At 37.2% G+C, this 15664-nt stretch overlaps 1 protein-coding gene and 1 long non-coding RNA gene across 4 annotated transcripts in view; one reads left to right on the forward strand and one right to left on the reverse strand.

Annotated features, from left to right (window-relative positions):
- The window catches only part of LOC140155987 (uncharacterized), a 73753-nt gene that overhangs the window by 22128 nt on the left and 35961 nt on the right, over nucleotides 1-15664 (reverse strand). The window lies entirely within an intron of this gene.
- On the forward strand, nucleotides 2337-14729 carry LOC140155981 (uncharacterized). 2 transcript variants are annotated; one of them, XR_011859446.1, is made up of 6 exons: nucleotides 2337-2547; nucleotides 6389-6471; nucleotides 7421-7825; nucleotides 8489-8670; nucleotides 10592-10736; nucleotides 11295-14729. It is a non-coding gene; the product is annotated as an uncharacterized lncRNA (long non-coding RNA). The 2 variants fall into 2 exon arrangements; XR_011859447.1 differs by lacking the exon at nucleotides 2337-2547 and adding an exon at nucleotides 2583-2616.

Genomic DNA, 15664 nt, shown 5'->3' on the forward strand with positions numbered 1-15664 from the left:
AAAATGAGGGAAATTGAGGGAAAATTGGGAACATTGAGGGAAGTCAAGGAAATTGAAGATAATTAAGGGAATTTGAGGGAAATTCAGGTGAATTAAGGAAATTGACAAGAATTAAGGAAATTTGGGAAATTGAGGGGAATGGGGAAATTAAGGGCAATTTTGGGAAAATTAAGGGAAATTGAGGGAAATTCAGTTGAATTATTTGAAATTGTTGGCAATTAAGGGAAATTGGGGAAAATTGAGGGGAAATTTGGGAAAATTTAAGAGAATTAAGGGAAATTCAGGTGAATTAAGGGAAATTGACAAGAATTAAGGGAAATTTGGGGAAATTGAGGGGAATGGAGGAAATTAAGGGCAATTTTGGGGAAATTGAGGGAAATTCAGGTGAATTAATTGATATTGTGGGCAATTAAGGGAAATTGGGGAAAATTGAGGGGAATTAAGGGACATGGGAAAATTGAGGGAAGTTAAGGGAACTTTGGGAAATTGAGGGAAGTTAAGGGAAATTGAAGAGAATTAAGGAAATTCAGGTGAATTGAGGAAATTCAGGTGAATTAAGGAAATTGACAAGAATTAAGGGAAGTTAGGGATTTAACCCTTTTGATGTCAAGGCGCTTTTTCCCTGAAAATTGTGTAGACATCAAAAGTGTCCAAATCGGTTTCGAACACTTTTGATGTCAAGACGCTTTTTTCCTGAAAATCGTTTGGTCATCAAAAGTGTCCGAAATCGGTTTCCGAACACTTTTGATGTCAATACGCTTTTTCCCGAAAATCGTTTGGACATCAAAAGTGTCGAAATTGGTTTCGAACACTTTTGATGTCAAGACGCTTTTTCTCCGAAAATCGTTTGGACATCAAAAGTGTCTGAAATCGGTTTCAGAACACTTTTGATGTCAAGACGCTTTTTCCGAAAATCGTTTGGACATCAAAAGTGTCCGAAATCGGTTTCGAACACTTTCAATGTCAAGACGCTTTTTGACCGAAAATCGTTTGGACATCAAAAGTGTCCGGAATCGGTGTCCGAACACTTTTGGCTGCCTGATTTTATAGCAACATTGCTTGGTAGACTGTTGAAGTCCAGATATTGCCGGGACTAAGCTGCCTCAGGGAAGCAAATATTGATCTTCTGTACAACAGAAACACCAACATTAGTCCTGTAGCAGGCAGCTGGTAAAGCAACATTAGCTGTTCCTGTCCTACGACCTGCTTTTATTTATTTATTTATTTATTCATTTATTTATTTATTATGCTTCATCACTGGCTCATATACAATTACAAAGACAAATATATTATATATAAATATTGCACATACTAATCAAGGCAAAGTAAATAGAATAAAATGCCAGTGAAAAGAATGGGACAAACAGGTACAGCCAATCCCACCTTTCGATTTTTGAAAACAATTTATGGGAAGAAGAAGAAAAAACCAAAAAAAACAGAGCCCATCCCAAATTATATAAGCCTGCAATTTGAGCATCTACAGTAAGAGCTCCAAGAGCATGTATTCAAAGAACAAAAATTTTGAGTAAAATGAGAATTCAAAAATTCAACCACCCTGGATTTGAAGGAAGAAAAGGAACTGGCTGTCCATGTAGACAAAGGCAGCTGGTTCCAAAGCTGCACAATGCGATTAAAATAAAAAGTCATGTGCGCTTTGGTTTTGCAGCGTTGAATTTTAAGTTTAAATGGATCGGAAGATGATCTAGTGGTGGGATGGTCGTGCCCATTCCCTTGGCTGAATTTAATATAATTATTGATACTAATATCATAGTGAAAAAAAAAAAAAAACCCCGAGAGATCACTTTTGTCTCTCCTGAGAGTAAGGGAAGTAAGTTCAAATTGGTAAGCCTCTCCTTATAATCCTGATCAGGATAATGTAAAATGAATTTGGTATCTCGTCTTTGAACACCTTCCAACATCTGGATGTTGTGTTTGGATGTACCGCTCCAAAGACAGCTACCATACTCAAGATCATTCCTGATCAGGGAACTATAAAGAGTTCTGGTAACTTTTTCTGGGGCATTGCATTGGCCTGTGTGTATGAGTCTAGCTGGAGCAAACTTTGATTGAGCAAGTTAGCCCTGTGCTGAATAAAGTTTTGATTAGCATTTGCATTCATCGTGAGACACTTGTGATTATGATTTATGTAGTTTACTAGCTAAACTTGCAGAAAAGGCATCATTTACTAGTAATATACCATGCTAAGGTGAGTTCTGTTTAAATTTCATAGAGGGATTTACACCCATGCGTGGACGTTTTGTTTACAATCATAATGTATGCATGGCATGGATATCAATGCAATGTCATGACTGACATGTTTATTTTATGTTTGTTTGTTTGCATGCATGTATACATGACTATATAGACCTTGGATTGATGATGAACTTCGAAAATTTGCAGTTGCGAGTGGAGCAGAAGGTAGAGAAACACACAGAGGATCATCCAGAATGTCATTGAGGTTGTTGGGAGTGGAGTGCTGCCTGTTCTAATGTGGGGTATGGTGCCATGGTAATCACAATGCTATCTTCAGTAGATAGCAGATATCAGGTACACAATTATTCTGCTTGAAAATAAATTTTAACCACAATGCTATCTTCAGTAGATAGCAGATATCAGGTACACAATGATTCTGCTTGAAAATAAATTTTAACCACAATGCTATCTTCAGTAGATAGCAGATATTAGGTACACAATGATTCTGCTTGAAAATAAATTTATTTATGTGTTGGCTCAAAGTACTGGCATTCACACGCAAGCGTTTTTGACGCCTCATAGATGTGAGCATGAAACAGCTGCCTCGTCACTGGCGCATCAGTGTGTGGAAAATGCTTGAGTGTTAACAACTTCAAAAGTCCGACACTGCGCTAGCCGCTATAGTCAAAACAACAAATTCTCGATCATGAGAGGATGTACCTTCTGTGTTAGCGCATGGAAGAAGAATAGAGCACGAAGTGCGATGGAATTGCAACTCCGATCGTCGATGTGAGGTCAGTGACGTCAACACTTGCAACATGTAGACGGAGATGGCAGCAGCATTTTTCTGTCATTAGCATAAGTCTCCACAGCACTACGCAGTACTATCGTAGGTGGCAGCAGCATTTTTCTGCAGTTTTCAGTAGGCTATCCGCACAGGGTAATACACACTAGTATAGAAGTTGCAACGGCCTGGTTAGCGTACTTTTCATAGAATAACATGATCGCGCGACCTGCATGACCGAACCTTGACCTTGCCTAGCAGCGACCGTGTGATTGGTCAATTCTCAGAAGTTGTGTTTGCGCTGTAAGCACCGGCATTTGCGTAGTACGCTCGACGCAAATAACTGTGCGTACCCAAGATGGCCCTCATGATCGAGAATTAATTATTTTGGCTATAGTCGGAAATTTAATTTAGAAAAAAAACACCGTCCAGTGTTTTTTTAAATTTGGACTAACACAAATTAAGTATCGGTACCGGTACCGTAGGGATTTACACACATACACGTATGTACTATGCATTGACCTTAACCAAAGTAAAACTGCGATTTGGGGTCAAATGTCAAATTCCAATTTGGGGTCAACTCAAAGGTCATAAAGGGGTCACTTCTGGCCATTTGCGAAATACCTTGAAATATGAATATAAACCAAAAAATGTATGGCAAGAATTTTCGCACCACGTACGTCGAAGTTCCATTTTCAATGTGCGAACTGTATTTTGGGCAACAAAAATGACTGCTAGGCAAGTCTACTAAATGACCTCAAAAGGTCAAGTCATCTGAGGAAAAAAATGGGTGATTTAAGGGTTTTCCGTCGTCACCCGATTCGACTCTACTATTATGCCTCTTTTCAACGCGTGCATACTCCGCGTCGTGCTCGGCATTGCGTTGCAGACATCGCAGAGAACGATACGTGTTGTGCGTGTCAATGCTATTTTTGCGCACCGGTGATAACCAGGGCCACAAAATAAAGAAAACAATGTTTGCTGAGCGCAAGAAAGGTGGCTGCTTAAATATAACATGTAGGCCTACAAAACAAATATAGCTTCCACTGATAATGGACCTGAACCCTCCCCCAAAGTAGGCTTACGACAGTAGGGTCCAATAGATGATATGAAGTTAAAGGCCTACCCAACAAACACAGAATCAAGTTTTATTTTAAACATTAGGCCTAAAGGAGTGTTGGATAAATTGGTTAATTCGTTTTAATAATATTTTGGCCTAAATGTTGAGTAACCACTACCGGTATATTATAGGCCTATTATTAAAGGTTATACGTTTGCAGAATGTTTCATAATGAATCGCACCACACGGCAAGTTTATAATCCAACATTTAAATCTTTAAAGCATTTTGTGTTATTGGGTAAAGACCTAGGGCTACTACGTGCACTGAATTCATAATGCATGCGATATAGACAACACCATCAAACTATTCAATTTCAAAAAAATGTGTTACATTTACAAAAATAATATCATAGCCAAAACTAAAAGCCAAACCATAGGCCAAACGTTTTTCTACAGCTATAGGCAACCCAGTGTTTAACTTTGCTTTAATTGAACTGCTATGTGATATGAATCCACCTCGAGATAATTCCGTATTATAATATAGTTTTTCTGACCAAAAAAGTTTTCCTCACAGTAAACGAAACTAAGCATAATAAGTACGGTAGGCCTATGCCTATAATGATTGTAGGCCTGGCCTTTTGTAGTCAAACACTTCCGGCCATGGTGTCAAATGCTTCGCTTTAACATGTTTAATAAATCCTCTTTTTGGTCGATCGAGTCAGGTGAACATGGTGAAAGCTGAAAATTCCACACTTTGTGTAACTTGATAACTCTTTGGTCCAATGCAGATTGCAGAATGGCAGTCTTTCGAATACCTGTTTATGACCAAAATACACAAAATTAGTAAGAATATTAAGGCATGAAGTCTTAATAATCGACATCATTAGAATAATTGTTCCTATTATGGTAACTTCTTAGGTACCGGTAACTTTTTTTTACAGTGAAAACTTTCCAGCGTAAACAGACAATTCCTTTTTTGTGGCCATATGCGTAAACGAACACTTATCCGGCATCAGATCGCGCATGTAAACCAGCGCGTTGGTACGCACCAAAATATCTATGTATGCAATTAACTACGCATGGTGTTGCAGAAAAAAATGCATTTTTGACCTATTTTGGTCAATTTACGCGAAAACATGTCCGGTACCCCCCAAATTGTTTTTTGCGCGATTTACAGAGCTTTTTCTTTTTCATCATAATACTAATCATGATGTGTCCGTCTGTCCGCGACTATCGGCGGCGAATGGCTCGCTAACGCGTGTTTCGCGTTGCGTTATCACCATACGCGCAGTGTGAGCATCGGAAAGCATTAGTGTGGTTAATCGTGCAGATGCATCTCATCGGATCAATAGGCCTAAATGGGTTTCCAGATTACAGCCAAGTAAGCATCACAGCTACAAAACTACTAAGTTGATTATTGGGCCTTGATCATTGAGAGACGTATATCATAGTAGTTTAAAAGGTCTGGGCAAGTAGGCCTATAATATGGGTAACGGGTGTTGGGTAATTAGAGATAGTCACAAGAACAACCCAACCCGAGAACCGCGAAATTACATATAAAATTTTAAAAAATTTATCGATACAATTTTTTTATACAACGCAAAAGGTGGCATATTTTGGGTAAATTGCTGATTTTGCCATTGAACTTATTGAAGTGTACAGAGATTTTTGGAAATGTACACCTCTTTTAAAACGGCTGTAGCTCAAAAGTGAGGTCTCATTTATTATCTACACATATTAATGTACAAAATATGTCAATTAAAAAAAATGTGGTCGATAAGTTTAGTTACGACGGTAAACCCTTAAGAACCGAGCCCCTTTCGATGAATTGACTAGCTTTCACGACGCGTCACTATGTATACAACGAGAGGTAAATTAGGTACTGTAATATCAAAATAATATGGAGAAAGTATGCTAAAAATGATAGATGGTTCAACGAAGCAAAATATGACCCTGGTATCCAAAATTGTGTAAATGAGTTGAAGGAGGTTACAAGGATACATGAACATAAACTGTGCTTCGAATCTAGGGAATACTATTCCAAGATCTTTGGGAATTACACACATGCATTTTTTTTATATTCGGACTAGCGCAATGGTTTTCAGTCGATCATTAATTAAGGGGTCACTTCCAGTCATTTATGAAATATCTTGAAAATGCTACTTCTCCCACAAATTAAGTAGTACAAAGGAGGGACTTACAAATGATGTACGCACATACATAAATTAACCTCAGATGGGATGAGGCATCAAAGTTAAATTCCAATTTGGGGTCAAAACATATTTGCACTAAATTACTGCGTCTCATCTCAGTTTTGTTTGTTTGTTTTTTCACTTTATTTATTGTCACAGATATCATAAAATTAGGATGGCAGACATGAAGAGATGTACCTGTGATCTGTGTGGCGACAAACAGGAGATTTGTATGTTTTATAGTAAGTGATTGAAACTTCTATGTAGTTTTCTATTCCTTCTTCATTGATTGGCAATGAATCGATGCCCATGGACTTTCTGCTGTTTTTTGTCACAGGGGTGAGGGGAACTTTTAAGACTGACATATGTGACCATCCACCACAACTGAGCCTGGATGTCTCCAGTGCCACTATTGAGATATGCTCCATTGATCTTAAACAGTAGGAAACAAAGGATTTATTGACTGTTTTATTGATTTTTCACTACTTAAATGTCAAGTACTATAGACATGATATACATCATTTTAAAGCTAATTTCAAGCAGAATATTTTAGTTGAATATCTCAAAAATGATGAGTGGCGACTTCATGGCTCAGTTGTGCTGGATGGTCACATATTATAAGTGGATAATGTTTTAAATATTGAATAATTGTAATGGGCAGCTTCAAAACTTGATTGCCGATTGAACCATGTTCCATTGTTAGAACAAAAGAAACAGGCACCAATCTGAATGGAACAGGGCGGAACATGCACTTGAGCTTTTAAACTGTCCCTAAGACAACAAAGGTATTGATATGTATGTGAAATGTGAATTGTCATAATTATTGCTGCAGCTCTAAATTAGTGCTCTTGTGCTGATTGTTACAAATCTAGAATCTTGGAAAAGTACTTTGAACAGTTGGCACACTTTGTAAACATTTAGTGCAGAATTATTTTATGATCATCGATATGACGTGAATTGAGTTTAGGAACATGATTCAGTTTAAATGGTAATTTTGACATGATTAAACCCTATAATAGGAAGATGCCATTCTCCAGTATGGGTGTTTTTAATCATTACCGTATTAGCAAGATTAAAAAGAATGTACAGTACCACAAGTAGAATGGGTTTCCTATCTCTCCAGTTTATTTATATGTTGAAGTAAGTTTTTGACACTGTATGCCTTCCTGCTGTCTATTTTTCCTGACCCAGATTACAAAAAAAATGAAGAATGAGCAGAGACCAGGCTACCCACCAGGATCCACTATGCAATACAACAAACAGGATCCAGTATGGTTTGTCTAGGTTTAATTTACAATGCAGTGCGTGGACTGTCCAAGCAGCACAGACAAAAACCATGTTGCACAATTTAGCAAGGACATAGAAAACCACCAACGATAGCAAGAAAAGTTAAGGGTTATTCTGCAAGGCGCTATATGCACAAATGCATCGCGTACATCATGCACACCAGCTGCTGGAAGAAGAAAGGTAGAGAAACACACAGAGGATCATCTAGAATGTCATTATGGTTGTTGGGAGTGGACTGCTGCCTGTTCTAATGTGGAGTATGGTGTCACGGTAATCACAATGCTATCTTCAGTAGATAGCAGATATCAGGTACACAATGATTCTGCTTGAAAATAAATTTTAACCAGCTTTCTAGCTCAATTTATGCTAAAAATAAGTTAATTAGATGCAGATAGTCTGAAATAGGAAACAATCAGATACATGTTGCTGTCAGCATTTGCATTCATCGTGAGACACTTTTGATTTTGATTTATGTAGTTTACTAGCTAAAATTGCAGAAAAGGCACCATTTACTAGTAATATACCAATGCTAATTAGGTGAGTTCTGACCCATAATGGGGGATTTTGTGCGTGTTTAAATTTTATAGAGAGATTTACACCCATGCGTGCACGTTTTGTTTAAAATCATAATGTATGCATGGCATGGATATCAATGCAATGTCTTGACCGACAATGCGCAGAAAACATCATGAACTTGTCGTGGACTCAAATGCGCTGGAGATCATGAAATGAACGCCAAGATCAGGTAAGCTTACCTTGTACATGTACAAGGTAGGTTAAGCTTAAGATTTCACCAAAAGACCCATGTAATTCAACATTTATAACTCATGCATTGGTCATGTTTTAACTGCTTCTGCGTGTCTGTCTAGCTGCCTGGCACTCTTGACTGCAAATTCATGAAAGCCTAAGCTTTTAATTTCATGTTTGTTTTTATGTTTGTTTGTTTGCATGCATGTATATACATGACTATAGACCTTGGATTGATGATGAACTTCAAAAATTTGCAGTGGTGAGTGGAGCAGAAGGTAGAGAAACACACAGAGGATCATCCAGAATGTCATTATGGTTATTGGGAGTGGACTGCTGCCTGTTCTAATGTGGGGTATGGTGCCATGGTAATCACAATGCTATCTTCAGTAGATAGCAGATATCAGGTACACAATTATTCTGCTTGAAAATAAATTTTAACCATAATGCTATCTTCAGTAGATAGCAGATATCAGGTACACAATGATTCTGCTTGAAAATAAATTTTAATCACAATGCTATCTTCAGTAGATATCAGATATAGCCTGATACGGACTCCGAGACTAGACGTAATCCGTATCACCCCTAAACCGAACCTAATAACGATTTTATCATACCGTACAAATAATCTCACATAACAAAAAAAATCAAACTGATCTTTTGGAAGCTGAAGATATTTGGTTTCAGGTATGACAAGTTTCTGAACTTTGGAAATCTGAGATTTGAGCCAAGATTTTTGAACTATTATATTATTAGTTATTAGTGAAGTTTGGGGGTGATACGGATTATATCTAGTCGAGAGTCTGTATCAGGCGAGGGCTATAGCCTGATACGGACTCGAGACTAGACCTAAACCGAACCTAATAAAGATTTTATCATACCGTACAAATAATCTCACATAACGAAAAAATATTCACTGGCGTAATTCTTGCCTGGAACAATTTTACACAAACCTGTCTACACGATAATCCTTGTAAAGTAAGCCTAACTCAGAATTATACTTGTAAGCATCCACGTGAAAGAAAATACGGATTTAGGGTGGTTTGGAAAAGCAAAACGAGGATCCGTGCGGATCCGCGATTAGGGTCTCAAAACACTCATTTTAGGGAAGAAGGGGTGTTTAAAAGAACTATCCTCGCTTAGGGTAGTTTTTTAAATTACCCAATTAACGGCCATTAGTATTGACATTATTTATCAAGTTATTCAGCACAAAAGAGTGGTTTCCAAGTGATTTTACACACCAGATTTAAAAAAATCAGAGCTGACTTCAATAGCGCCTTCAATAGCCGATCATTATCACTGAATGACACTCATACCGACACACGCAACGTCTATCCTTGTTTAGGGGCAAAATTCAAGCCAATTCCTCGCTTATGGTGTTTTGTTAATGTATCTCCCTGTTTATTGAAATTTTAAACCAATTCCTCGCTTAGCGTGGTTTTATTTGAGTAAAATCCTTGTTTAGGGTTAGTTTGGCAAAATTTTGACATCCTCGCTTAGGGTCATTTTTGAAAGTCAATTCATGCGGATGCTTACAACTTTTATACATGAGTGCCCCCCCCCCCCAACCAGCACGGTGATCTCCCACACCAACTCAACTCTGCGGCTGAGACCACTGAAACCCGCTTTTCGTTGCAAACTTTTGTTCAGAGAAGCTCTCTGTGTTATTTGGAGTGGCAAATCTCAGTGAAATCTGTGTTTTAAATATGGACACACCGGCTTTGTAGCCTATTATTGAGGCGCCATGACTGTTATCAAACAATCATTGCTGTGTGCATGGGTTGTCATGCAGAACCGTACATGCGGTATGTCCTTACTAACATGATACGGTGCCTCGACACGCACATGTGACATGCGCTCAGCAGGTATGATACCAGATTTATCATGTCAGTAAATTGGGGCGCTTATCCAATGAAAACACAGGAAATTACTTGATGGTATGATAAAGCTCTATATATTGCTGCCTGTAGTGTTCCAAATCGTATTTTGTTTCAGAGGTCATCTACAGAAGTTTGAAAAGTCATAATAAGTCTTTTCCTGTTTGTAGCTGGCACTTAATGTGTAATCGTGCAGAGTTAAAAAAAAAACTTGGCCTATTTAACATTAGTATAAAACAAGATTCAACTTAATCAAGGCAGTCCGGTGTGATTGACACTTTATATTCTTCCGTGTAATGTTCAATCCTGTTCTCTAGCATAATGCCAAGCAGCCCCAAAATGTGTCCAATGCTAGATTTAGTTGTCCTAATATTAGGACAACCACCTCATATTATAGTACATTCAACATTATAACCAGTTCTTTTTCCCTGTTTTTACAAACATTTTGTAGGTAGGATCCGTACACCATCTATTTCATATAATGCAGATGGAGCACCAGTTGACAAGAATCAATAACCAGTGAAGTTATAGAAGGAAGTCATAGGGGGCTACAACCATACATCAACAGTGGGTACTGGACATTTGCTATGGTACAGGTAGGTATACAAAATGTAGATGTATTTTTCCTGGGGGCCAAATTTGATGAGAAATTGTATTTGAAATCCTTGTTTGGGAGGTGTTTTTGCCAAAGAGGCCAAAACTTGTTTTGGGGCATTTTGAAAACATTTGGTCACACGTATGAACACTATTATGGTTAAGTGTCCCCCTCTCTGGGTCTCTCTTTTGGTTTTGATCAGGAGCGGTCATTTGTTTTAACCCTGTAGTGAAATTATTTGTGTTCATATGGTTACATCAATCTTTTGTTTATTAATACTTCAGTTATATATAGAGGCACAAAAATCCACATGTTTTGTAATTTGATCTTAATAGAAAATGTAACCAATTTTTATGTACAAATTTTCATAATGAAAATTTGTACATGAAAAGGTGCACAACTGTAATTTCGTGATGCAACCTGTATATGATCTACTTACGTCATGTCAAAAATAGTGAATTTGGATTGTAACCATTGCATTATTGCAGCCTCTCATCATAGGTTCTATAAAATTAAGTATTAAAAATGTCATTTTGCATTTTTTTTTTTTTTTTTACAGGAATGGCTGCACTGGGGATGCAAAGGAACTGTGTGGCAATTTACACTAATAAAGTATTGCAATGCTACAACACACCACGGCCCGGTATGGCAAACTCTGCCCACCTGTCAAGCTTAAGTTTAAAGAATATCATGATAGATGAATTCCACTGCAATAAATGAAAATAAGTCAAATCAAGTTGCAGCAATCTTGCACATTTATTTACAAGCATTTTAGAAAGCACTGTGTGCCACTGCTTTTATGGTGAATATCAAAATCAGATTATTTCCTCCTTCTGTTCTTAGATTGTGACTAGACTATCCAAATAGCATTGTGACAGATGCAGTAAAAAACAATATAACCAATCTTAAAAACAATATGATGCACTGCACCTCACCACATCTGCTGAAACAGTATAATTTATTAATAGGGCTGGGTAAGCACCATGTACAGCATACTAAGATACATTGATAAATTACTTGATATTAGCAGTAAATGAGAGCATTGATACAATAGCTGATATCAGTAGTAGATGTGAGCATTGATAAACTATCTGATATCAGCAGTAGATGTGAGCATTGATAAACTACCTGATATCAGTAGTAGATGTGAGCATTGATATACTAGCTGATATCAGCAGTAGATGTGAGCATTGATACAATAGCTGTTATAGTAGTAGATGTGAACATTGATAAACTACCTGATATCAGCAGTAGATGTGAGCATTGATATACTAGCTGATATCAGCAGTAGATGTGAGCATTGATACAATAGCTGTTATAGTAGTAGATGTGAACAATGATAAACTATCTGTTATCAGCAGTAGATGTGAGCATTGATAAACTATCTGATATCAGCAGTAGATATGAGCATTGAGACAATAGCTGTTATAGTAGTAGATGTGAACATTGATAAACTACCTGATATCAGCAGTAGATGTGAGCATTGATATACTAGCTGATATCAGCAGTAGATGTGAGCATTGATACAATAGCTGTTATAGTAGTAGATGTGAACATTGATAAACTACCTGATATCAGCAGTAGATGTGAGCATTGATATACTAGCTGATATCAGTAGTAGATGTGAGCATTGGTAAACTATCTGATATCAGCAGTAGATGTGAGCATTGATACAATAGCTGTTATAGTAGTAGATGTGAACAATGATAAACTATCTGTTATCAGCAGTAGATGTGAGCATTGATAAACTATCTGATATCAGCAGTAGATGTGAGCATTGAGACAATAGCTGTTATAGTAGTAGATGTGAACAATGATAAACTATCTGTTATCAGCAGTAGATATGAGCATTGATAAACTACCTGATATCAGCAGTAGATGTGAGCATTGATATACTAGCTGATATAAGTAGTACTTGTAAGCATTGGTAAACTATCTGATATCAGCAGTAGATGTGAGCATTGATACAATAGCTGTTATAGCAGTAGATGTGAACATTGATAAACTATCTGTTATCAGCAGTAGATATGAGCATTGATAAACTATTTGATATCAGCAGTAGATGTGAGCATTGATAAACTATCTGATATCAGCAGATGTGAGCATTGATACAATAGCTGTTATAGTAGTAGATGTGAGCATTGATAAACTATCTGATATCAGCAGTAGATGTGAGCATTGATACAATAGCTGTTATAGTAGTAGATGTGAACATTGATAAACTATCTGTTATCAGCAGTAGATGTGAGCATTGATAAACTACCTGATATCAACAGTAGATGTGAGCATTGATATACTAGCGTATATCAGTTGTAGATGTGAGCATTGATATGGCGCACTATCGCAGGTAGAGGATAGTAAAAACAAAAATTCCTATAATTTGCAGTGGCGTAACTAGGGGTGGGCAATGTGCCCTGGGCGCCACCCTTAGGGGGGCACCAAATTGACCAATTCAGCATCGATTTTGCACCCCTCTAAGTGATGAAAGTCAAAATTTTTGTGCGGATTTCAGCACAAGATCAATTGAAAGAACATTTTAAGACCGATATTCAACTTCTAGTAACCAAAATTAATTAGTGGTAGACCTTATTTTCGCGCGCTCCGTGCAATTGTTTCAAGAATTGGGGGGAGGCAGTTGTTCAAAATAGAAGCCAAAATGAACATCTCCTTATTCATATGTAGGGGGTGCCTTAGGGGACGTGCCCCCTCAGTATTTGTAATAAAAAATTCAAAATAAAGTCACCATTTTGACACTTGTTGTTATTATTACTTAAAGCCGTATGTGTGATTTGCTCCACAGTGATGCCCCCAATTTTTGTTGAATTTCTAATTTTGCATGATTGTAATGCCCAATGGTGTACTAAAAAACCATGGCTGAAGTGCTTTAATTACAGTAAAATTTAAGCTTTTATAATAAAACTGGAGATCTCCGGTTTTATTCAGAATACGCCGATCGAGTGGTGGCTAAATACATCGTGTGCATGTGTTATTAGTGAATCATTGATCTATTCCTCTAACGTCTTGACGTATAAACTGTGCATATGACTCTGTGATATCAATATTCGTGTTACGTTTTGTTTGTTCGTCCTAGCTGTGTGAAGCTACGCCATGATAATAATACGATAGGCAGCTAATACAGGCATTGTAGGTGGAATGAAAAAGCAATTTGTTTGGCTAAAAATTAAATGTGATCAGTGCAAACTAACATTCAAATAGGAATATATTCTTTATGCAAATCATGCATCATGGCTTTAAAACAAAAAGTGCATAGTGTCCAAAATAGAAGCCAAAATTGACACTTCTCTATCCATACACAGGGAAGAGGTTTCTGAGGGTAGTGATATAGAGTCCCAACTGGTGGCATTTTTCATTTTTTGACACTATTGTTGTTATCATTGCTTAAACACAAAAGTGTATGGGTGTCCAAAACGGGCACCTCTTGATCCATACACAGGAGGTGGATGTGCCCCTCAGTATTTGTAAAAAATATCAAAATCAAGTCCCAATTTGTGGACCAATTTGACTCTTGTTGTTATCATTACAACAAAATGTCCATGACTTGTGTGTCCAAAACAGAAACGCATGGAGGGGGAGTCTGAGGGGTAGTGATATAACACGATTAATTACTATAGCAATGGGTTTACATTTTTATGAAAGGAAGTCTCCAGCAATTATGACATTATGCCTTGTGTAGAAAAATAATTATCATAGTCAAGCACGAATGGTTTTATTTCTAACAAACTCATATTTACCATAAAAAAACAAATAAAAACTAGTTGTCTAGTGCAATGACGTCATGGTTATTTGTGCTCAATTTTCGCCAACCCTCATTGAATTACTGGGACAGCATGGCACCAGACAATTTTGGCGCCTGGGAATTTTGAATGTTTCAGAATATTGTGCGTTGAGACACGGCTGTTTTCGTTTTTATGGTCAATATGAGTTTGTTTAAAATAAAAACCATGTGTTTTGTGCTTCATAATAATTTTCCTAACATATAAGTTGTTATGAACCGAGTGTTAGCGTTATGATTATGATTGCTGAAGACTTCTTTTAAATGTATTGTTCTGCACTAGACATCACCCCACGCCACATAGATTATCAAAGAACAGGGATAAAGAATCGTAATTCTATAGAATTTTCACATCATGCTGATGACTTGCACCAGCTAGTTTAATGTCTTCAAAAAGAATGGTATCATTGCACACACACATACACAGGTGAAGAGGGCATCCTGCTTATAGTGCAGGGCGATACATTGAAAGATAGTGTAAACTCATTCCTATGGTTATTAATCCTGTTTCATCACTACTTCTATGGCATATTTCCGGCGCACTCGTGTGTATAATATTTAATGTTTAGAGGGAAATTAATATGCAGGGGAATGGTGTGACTATCCTATTGTTAACCTGACCGGTTGTTAAATTTTAGAAAGCAGTTGCAAATAAATGATTAATTCCCAATTTCAATGTAATTTTAAACAAGCAAGCTTACAAAAAAATGTAAGGGGATGAGGCTGTGCCCGTTATTATCTGCATGTTCTATAATGAAGTATATATAAATATGTCATGTGTCTAATAAATTATACAGCATTTCCAAAGTGAAAGCATTTTGTCCATCTTGTCTGTGAACTGGCCATGGATATTTTAAAAAAAACCTCAGTTATTTATTGGGAACTATTATGCCAAACCCATAACCTTCTGCACACTTTACAGATTGCCCTTTTAGTGTGGCTCCAATCATTCCATACACCATGTAACAACTTTGGTAGTTGCACCTGTTAGGCTGCGATCACATAGAAGTATACTATTCGGGTATACGGTGCACGTTTTGCAGGTGCACGCGTATACCTCAAATTTTTCATAGTACCAGGTCACATAAGGCTACGATCGCATAGAAGTATACTATTCGGATATCACGATGCACGCT

Source organism: Amphiura filiformis, chromosome 6 (genome assembly GCF_039555335.1).
Source record: "Amphiura filiformis chromosome 6, Afil_fr2py, whole genome shotgun sequence".
Lineage (NCBI taxonomy): Eukaryota > Metazoa > Echinodermata > Ophiuroidea > Amphilepidida > Amphiuridae > Amphiura > Amphiura filiformis.